The 8470-nt window shown below is 44.0% G+C and overlaps 1 long non-coding RNA gene across 1 annotated transcript in view; it reads left to right on the forward strand.

The window, feature by feature from the left end:
- The first annotated feature begins 3319 nt into the window (after nt 1–3319).
- Nucleotides 3320–8470, forward strand: part of LOC112078184 (uncharacterized) — a 16315-nt gene continuing 11164 nt past the window's right edge. Inside the window, exons 1-2 of the long non-coding RNA XR_002895616.2 lie at nt 3320–3447; nt 7474–7563. This is a non-coding gene — a long non-coding RNA (uncharacterized lncRNA). The remainder of the gene's footprint in view (nt 3448–7473; nt 7564–8470) is intronic.

Below are 8470 nucleotides of genomic sequence, written 5' to 3' on the forward strand. Positions count from 1 at the left end.
GCACACCGATATTTGGGGAGTTTCACCCATTCTTCTCTGTAGATTCTCTCAAGCTCTGTCAGGTTGGATGGGTAGCGTCGCTGCACAGCTATTTTAAGTCTTGCCAGAGATGTTTGATCGTGCTCAATTCCGGCTCTGGCTGGGCCACTCAAGGACATTCGGAGACTTGTCCCGAAGCCAACTCCTGCGGTTGTCTCTATGCTGTGTGCTTAGGGTTGTTGTCCTGTTGGAGGGTGAAGCTCTCCCCAGTCTGAGGTCCTGAGCGCTCTGGAGCAGGTTTTCATCAAGGATCTCTCTATACTTGTGCTCCATTCATCTTTCCCTCAATTGTGACTAGTCTCCCAGTCCCTGCCGCTGAAAAACATCCCCACAGCATGATGCTGCCACCATGCTTCACCGTAGGGATGGTGCCAGGTTTCCTCCAGAYGTKAYKYTTGGCATTCAGGCCAGAGATTTCAATCTTGGTTTCATCAGACCAGAGAATCTTGTTTCAAATGGTCTGAGAGTCTTTAGGTGCGGTATAYGGGGTATTTGGAAATAGCCACGGGATGGTTTTTCAAAACCGCCAATACAGCTTACACTATTTATTTGAAGTGTTTCAAAACATTTAAATATTTGAAGCAAATGTTTTTTATGAAATACCTGCAGTCAACTTGTGCAATACCTTAGGAGATGAAGCAGATTGCGTTCTTCATTTCACCTGTCACATTATTGTACATTATGAAGCTTACCGTAGTTCCCCAGAACAGTTGAGCCGGTCACGTGTGAGAAGTCAAAGCCCTTTGGATGAGTTATCTGTACAGCTGGCACTGCTATCTTTTCATTTCCTTGTGTTTTTTTTCTCTCCTACGTTCTCAGCCGTCTCCTCCTACCCCCTATTCTCCGAGCAGAGCAGGCTGGTCCGTTGCCCGAGCGACTCCAGACTCCACACAGACACAGCATGTAGCCTACACATGCTGCTCCAGAGCCTGTACTGTTCTACCATCAGACAAGCATGTGTCAAAACTTTGTTCATTTGCACAATGTCTCTCGTTCACATTCACTTGGAAATGTCATTCGGTAGCGCCTACCTATGTATGTGTAACTTTATGAGATGGATTGCCTGTCTTTGCAATTTGTTTATTTTCATTTGCGCTCATTAGAATATTTAGCTAGCAGCCTCCATTGAAATTTGTGTGCTAATTTAAATAAAAAAATGTGGCGCCTCCTTGTGTACTAATAAGCCTGTAATACTGTATATCCCTGTATGGGAGAAGGACTGTATGACGATATGACTATCTTGATACTGCCCAACCCTAAAATGTTCCTTCTTGACAAGAAGACATAATAAAGGGTAAGAATACAAACAAAGTAAACGGCTCAGTAGAATAGAATACCTTTTTTTCTAAGTATAATACAGGAAAGCACAATTTATAGTCCAATATTTAGACATGCATCAGGGATGGGTGGGCAAGTGTTTTAAATTGTGCATTCAATCCAACATTTGCACAACCACAAAATAAAGCAAGGAAGCTGAAAAATTTAGACTGATTTTAATGTTTCTTAGAACTTGTAGGCTAGCTGTCTGAGATGTAAACATTTAGCCTACATTTTTTGCAAGATCTTCCCTTGGGGAGCCCTTCATATTTTGAGTGACTCAACAATTCAATTAGCTCGACTTGCATGAGGAAAAAGCCAGCAGAATAAAATGTTCTACTCTTATTTAGTTTCCTSAGASCTGCTAGCAGCCAGGATTCCTGGCCTTTATGTTGTGTTGCTGCCTGCTGTGGTGCTTTGTGTCATCGGCAGAGTTCCTAGACTCCCGAGGGGAGAGGGGGGGTGTTTGCCTGAGTAATCGATATTAGAACAGACTTGTTGAACTCTTGACTCCTGAGGAGGGTTATAAAACAGTGGTCTCCTGCATCCCAAATGGCACTTTATTCCCTGTTTAGTGCACTACGTTTGTCAAGGGCATGGGCTCTGGTCAAAAGTAGTTCACTATATAGGGAATAGGATGCCATTTGGTGTGCAGTGTTTGATAGTCTGTAGTATGAGCCAACAACTAAACTTTGACTTGTTTAGATGAGTGAGAAGCATTGACTCGGCTTTGATAAGGGGATGGGTGTAGGTTGATGTGAACCAGAGGTGGAGGGGGATTCTTTTGGCCATCGTATGAGAATACAACAAAATTGTGGACAGGTCGTCGTTGTAAATAAGAATACATTCTTAAATTACTTACCTGTATGAATAAAGGGGGAAAATAATTGTGGTCTACTGTGGGGATGGGACTGCCTGAGATAGGATGTCATTCTACTGTGGGGATGGACTGCCTGAGATAGGATGTCATTCTACTGTGGGGATGGGACTGCCTGAGATAGATGTCATTCTACTGTGGGGATGAGACTGCCTGAGATAGGACGTCATTCTACTGTGGGGATGGGACTGCCTGAGATAGGACGTCATTCTACTGCGGGGATGGGACTGCCTGAGATAGGACGTCATTCTACTGCGGGGATGGGACTGCCTGAGATAGGACGTCATTCTACTGCGGGGATGGGACTGCCTGAGATAGGACGTCATTCTACTGCGGGGATGGGACTGCCTGAGATAGGACGTCATTCTACTGCGGGGATGGGACTGCCTGAGATAGGACGTCATTCTACTGCGGGATGGGACTGCCTGAGATAGGACGTCATTCTACTGCGGGGATGGGACTGCCTGAGATAGGACGTCATTCTACTGCGGGGATGGGACTGCCTGAGATAGGACGTCATTCTACTGCGGGATGGGACTGCCTGAGATAGGACGTCATTCTACTGCGGGGATGGGCAAGTCCTCGGGGGCCTGATTGGTGTCAAACCTGACTCCAATAATCAACTAATCATGATCATCAGTTTAAAATGTAATTAGTTTAATCAGCTGTGTTTGCTAGACGGGGAGAAAGTGTGACACCACTCTGGCCCCTGAGGACTTTGAGTTTCCTATCCACGTTCTACTGACACAACTCTCCTACTGTAGCTAGGCTATAGGGCCCGACCAGCACAGTTAGGGTCTGTTCTCTTAATCACACTGAATCATAAGGCATCACACTGCACAATCTATCTGAAGATGATTTGCCGTTGCCTAGCCTATATGGCTACCACAGTACAACAAATAGAATAACATCATTTTTGGTTGATTTAAATGCCTATCAAATTCTCTTCCAAAGGAGAAAATAGTACCATTAGCGGTGTACACATTCGGCCTGTCTCACATTATTGTGAATGGGTCTCTGTCTGTAGTGATGCACTGTAACTGGTTCCTCTGCATTCCTTCAGTGTGTGGTGGAAATCCTCTATGGTACAGCAACCTTGATCTTGAATTTATTGTGTTGCAGTGACCCTACAATCCACAGCCTCCCAGCGCCCAGAGTGTAATGTTCTGAAGAAGCAAGAACTTCACGTTCCAGAGGGAGAGCTCTTACTACAGGTTAGTGGGGTCTATTCAGTAGCCACCCTGTCTGTTACTACAGGTTAGTGGGGTCTATTCAGTAGCCACCCTGTCTGTTACTACAGGTTAGTGGGGTCTATTCAGTAGCCACCCTGTCTGTTACTACAGGTTAGTGGGGTCTATTCAGTAGCCACCCTGTCTGTTACTACAGGTTAGTGGGGTCTGTTCAGTAGCCACCCTGTCTGTTACTACAGGTTAGTGGAGTCTGTTCAGTAGCCACCCTGTCTGTTACTACAGGTTAGTGGGGTCTGTTCAGTAGCCACCCTGTCTGTTACTACAGGTTAGTGGGGTCTATTCAGTAGCCACCCTGTCTGTTATACGGGTTAGTGGGGTCTATTCGTAGCCACCTGTCTGTTACTACAGGTTAGTGGGGTCTATTCAGTAGCCACCCTGTCTGTTACTACAGGTTAGTGGGGTCTGTTCAGTAGCCACCCTGTCTGTTACTACAGGTTAGTGGGTGTATTCAGTAGCCACCCTGTTTGTTACTACAGGTTAGTGGGTGTATTCAGTAGCCACCCTGTCTGTACTACAGGTTAGTGGGTCTATTCAGTAGCCACCCTGTATGTTACTACAGGTTAGTGGGGTGTATTCAGTAGCCACCCTGTCTGTTACTACAGGTTAGTGGGGTGTATTCAGTAGCCACCCTGTCTGTTACTACAGGTTAGTGGGGTCTATTCAGTAGCCACCCTGTCTGTTACTACAGGTTAGTGGGGTGTATTCAGTAGCCACCCTGTCTGTTACTACAGGTTAGTGGGGTGTATTCAGTAGCCACCCTGTCTGTTACTACAGGTTAGTGGGGTCTATTCAGTAGCCACCCTGTCTGTTACTACAGGTTAGTGGGGTGTATTCAGTAGCCACCCTGTCTGTTACTACAGGTTAGTGGGGTGTATTCAGTAGCCACCCTGTCTGTTATACAGGTTAGTGGGGTCTGTTCAGTAGCCACCCTGTCTGTTACTACAGGTTAGTGGGGTGTATTCAGTAGCCACCCTGTCTGTTACTACAGGTTAGTGGGGTGTATTCAGTAGCCACCTGTCTGTTACTACAGGTTAGTGGGGTCTATTCAGTAGCCACCCTGTCTGTTACTACAGGTTAGTGGGGTGTATTCAGTAGCCACCCTGTCTGTTACTACAGGTTAGTGGGGTGTATTCAGTAGCCACCCTGTCTGTTACTACAGGTTAGTGGGGTCTATTCAGTAGCCACCCTGTCTGTTACTACAGGTTAGTGGGGTGTATTCAGTAGCCACCCTGTCTGTTACTACAGGTTAGTGGGGTGTATTCAGTAGCCACCCTGTCTGTTACTACAGGTTAGTGGGGTCTATTCAGTAGCCACCCTGTCTGTTACTACAGGTTAGTGGGGTGTATTCAGTAGCCACCCTGTCTGTTACTACAGGTTAGTGGGTGTATTCAGTAGCCACCCTGTCTGTTACTACAGGTTAGTGGGGTGTATTCAGTAGCCACCCTGTCTGTTACTACAGGTTAGTGGGGTCTATTCAGTAGCCACCCTGTCTGTTACTACAGGTTAGTGGGGTGTATTCAGTAGCACCCTGTCTGTTACTACAGGTTAGTGGGTGTATTCAGTAGCCACCCTGTCTGTTACTACAGGTTAGTGGGTTCTGTTCAGTAGCCACCCTGTCTGTATACAGGTTAGTGGGTCTTTCAGTAGCCACCTGTCTGTTACTACAGGTTAGTGGGGTGTATTCAGTAGCCACCCTGTCTGTTACTACAGGTTGTGGGGTGTATTCAGTAGCCACCCTGTCTGTTACTACAGGTTAGTGGGGTCTATTCAGTAGCCACCCTGTCTGTTACTACAGGTTAGTGGGGTCTATTCAGTAGCCACCCTGTCTGTTACTACAGGTTAGGTGGGTCTGTTCAGTAGCCACCCTGTCTGTTACTACAGGTTAGTGGGGTGTATTCAGTAGCCACCCTGTCTGTTACTACAGGTTAGTGGGTCTGTTTCCACAGTAAGCCACCCTGTCTGTTACTACAGGTTAGTGGGGTGTATTCAGTAGCCACCCTGTCTGTTACCGTAGCACTCCAGGGCCTGTATTCATTGTAAAATAATAACTGTATTAATCCCACAAAGAGCCTGTATTCATTGTAAAATAATAACTGTATTAATCCCACAAAGAGCCTGTTTTCATTGTAAAATAATAACTGTATTAATCCCACAAAGAGCCTGTATTCATTGTAAAATAATAACTGTATTAATCCCACAAAGAGCCTGTATTCATGATAAGGTAAGTACTTTATTCATCCCATACAGGGTACATTTGATTTCACCAGCCAATACATACCCTAATAAAACACAACAAAGGACAAACCYATATTAAAAGCAGCAAATCTTTTTGTCGTCTCAAGAGTAGGAGTGCTGATCTAGGATCAGTTTGTCCTTTTTTAGATCTTAATGAATAAGATTACATTAACAGGACGGACCTGATCCTAGATCAGCACTCCGACTGTGAGACGCTTTGTGAATACGGGCCATCCACTAGCCCCTTTTCCTTCTTTTTTTTTTTACCATGGAGAGTTGTTGGTTTGAGATGAAGTGCAGTTGAACCACACCATGCAGGGCCTGTGGCCTGTTAGCTTTTCCTGTCCAAATAACCTGTGGCCTGTTAGCTTTTCCTGTCCAAATAATTACACAGTTAATCATATACTGCTGCCGGTCTGATCCTTGAACTGTCTGATCTTTGAACTGACTACAAACACAATGCCTGCTTTCCAAATGGATCCCTATTCCCTGTAATAGTGCACTACTTTTGACCAAAAGCACCCTATTCCTTAGAACAATTTAAAAATAAATGTTGATTTTATTTTTTCAAACAATACAAAACATACACATATAAACGACATCACACAAACATCGACTATATCACACCTGCCGAGAGAGACCCACACACCCCCATCTCCAGCGCCCGCATCACTCTCCACCACATGGCCTCAAACTGCACCATTTTGTTTCTCTGAGTCGCACACACACTTTCAACATTTAGATAATAAAGAATTTGACCTGTCCATTGTGTTAACAACAGAGGATTGGTTGATTTTCCAGCTTTTAAGTATATATTTTTCAAGATGAAGGACGAGGGTGCAGTGTGAGAACCCATCGGTTATCTCACTGCACCCTCATATGCCATGTTTGAAATATGCAGACAGACGGATTAAAAGTACATTTACATTGTTATTCTTCTGACAGCCAACATTCTAACTCTGCCGCCAATAACTTTTTGACTTTAGAACATTTCCAGAAGCATGGATTATTGAGTCATACTTTTTGAACAAAGTATTGCACTACATAGGGAATAGGGTGCCATTTGGACACAGGCAAAACATCTTTCAGTCCTTTGACATTTCATTTTGCTGTTTGCTCTTTATAGCTGTAGGCCTACTTCATATGACCACTTGTAGTCTAGATGTGTGTAAACATGTATACTAAACACAAATATAAATGCAACAATTTCAACGATTTGACTGAGTTACAGTTCATATAGGAAATCAGTCAATTGAAATAAATTCATTAGGCCCTAATCTATGGATTTCACATGACTGGACAGGGGTGGAGCCATGGGTAGGCCTGGGATCGTCCAGTGGGTGGGATTTACTCCAAATTCTCTAAAACGAGTTGGAGGCAGCTTATGGTAGAGAAATAACATTCAATATCTGGCAACAGCTCAAGTGGACATTCCTGCGTCAGCATGCCAATTACACGCTCCCTCAACTTGATACATCTGTGGCATTGTGTTGTGTGACAAAACTGCACCTTTTTAAGGTGGACTTTTATTGTCCCCAGCAGAAGTGCACCTGTGTAATGATGCTGTTTAATCTGCTTCTTGATATGCCACATTTGTCAGGTGGATGGATTATCTTGGCACAGGAGAAATGCTCACTAACAGGGATGATTTTATTTCAGCTCATGAAACATAGGATCATCACTTTACATGTTCGTTTATATTTTTGTTCAGTGTATAAAGATATACTAATCAGTTCTGTTCCACTCTCCTCTCAGGTGTTGAATGGCTTTGTTCTGGTCGTCACGGCTGGTGGCACAATCTTCTATGCATCCTCCACCATCCAGGACTACCTGGGCTTCCACCAGGTAAAGGCTCTTTTAACCTCTCTACAACTGGGCTTTCACCAAGTAATGGCCCTTTTTTAGCTTTCTATAAATGTAGTCTGGCTGACACCAGCTTCAAAGTCTTCCTGAGACTGGAATGGTGCTTTGATGTGTCGGCACGAAGCATCAATAATGAAAGGGTTGTGCCCTCAGACTTCAAGGCGCACCATACGCTGGTTGGATATCCCCATTTCAAAATTGAATGAATCATGATCTATTTTTATTTTTATTTATTTTTTTTACATAGGACCCCCTTCAGCTTCCAGCCAGCCCTTCCGGGATAAGCAAAAACACACTGTACTAGCACAAACCTTGAGTTTGGACATGTTTGCCACTAACATGATGAATAGGGTGCATAAACATACACACATTTTCCAAACGTTATAAAAACCCTTCTACCTAAAACGGGTGACATATTAGAGAACTGCAACTTGTTAAAGTTACGATCTTGTGGCTAGCAAGCAGCAACTAACGTTAGCTAGCATAGCTAATGTTAGCTAGCATTGTTCAGCCCATAGAAACCCAGACAGCTAAATACTTTAGCTTGCTGACTATCAACTCGAAATGGCAGCTAATCAAATGTATGTTTTATTTCAAATTGAACTAATTCGCTAATTATAGGCTGAACATTTCCTAACTTCTTGTCACTATAGGGGGTGCTGTTTCAACTTGGGACATTGATCGTTCCCAATTAAACTGCCTCGTACTCAATTCTTGCTAGTACAATATGCATATTATTATTACTATTGGATTAGAAAACAATCTCTAGTTTCTCAAAACCGTTTGAATTATGTCTGTGGGTGAAACAGAAACTCTTTCTGCAGCGAAATTCATGACAGGAACTGCGAAGGTCTGAAAAGCGAAGGCTCTGTTCTCAGAATCAGTTTAA

This window comes from Salvelinus sp. IW2-2015, unplaced genomic scaffold (genome assembly GCF_002910315.2).
Source record: "Salvelinus sp. IW2-2015 unplaced genomic scaffold, ASM291031v2 Un_scaffold5371, whole genome shotgun sequence".
Classification (NCBI taxonomy): domain Eukaryota; kingdom Metazoa; phylum Chordata; class Actinopteri; order Salmoniformes; family Salmonidae; genus Salvelinus; species Salvelinus sp. IW2-2015.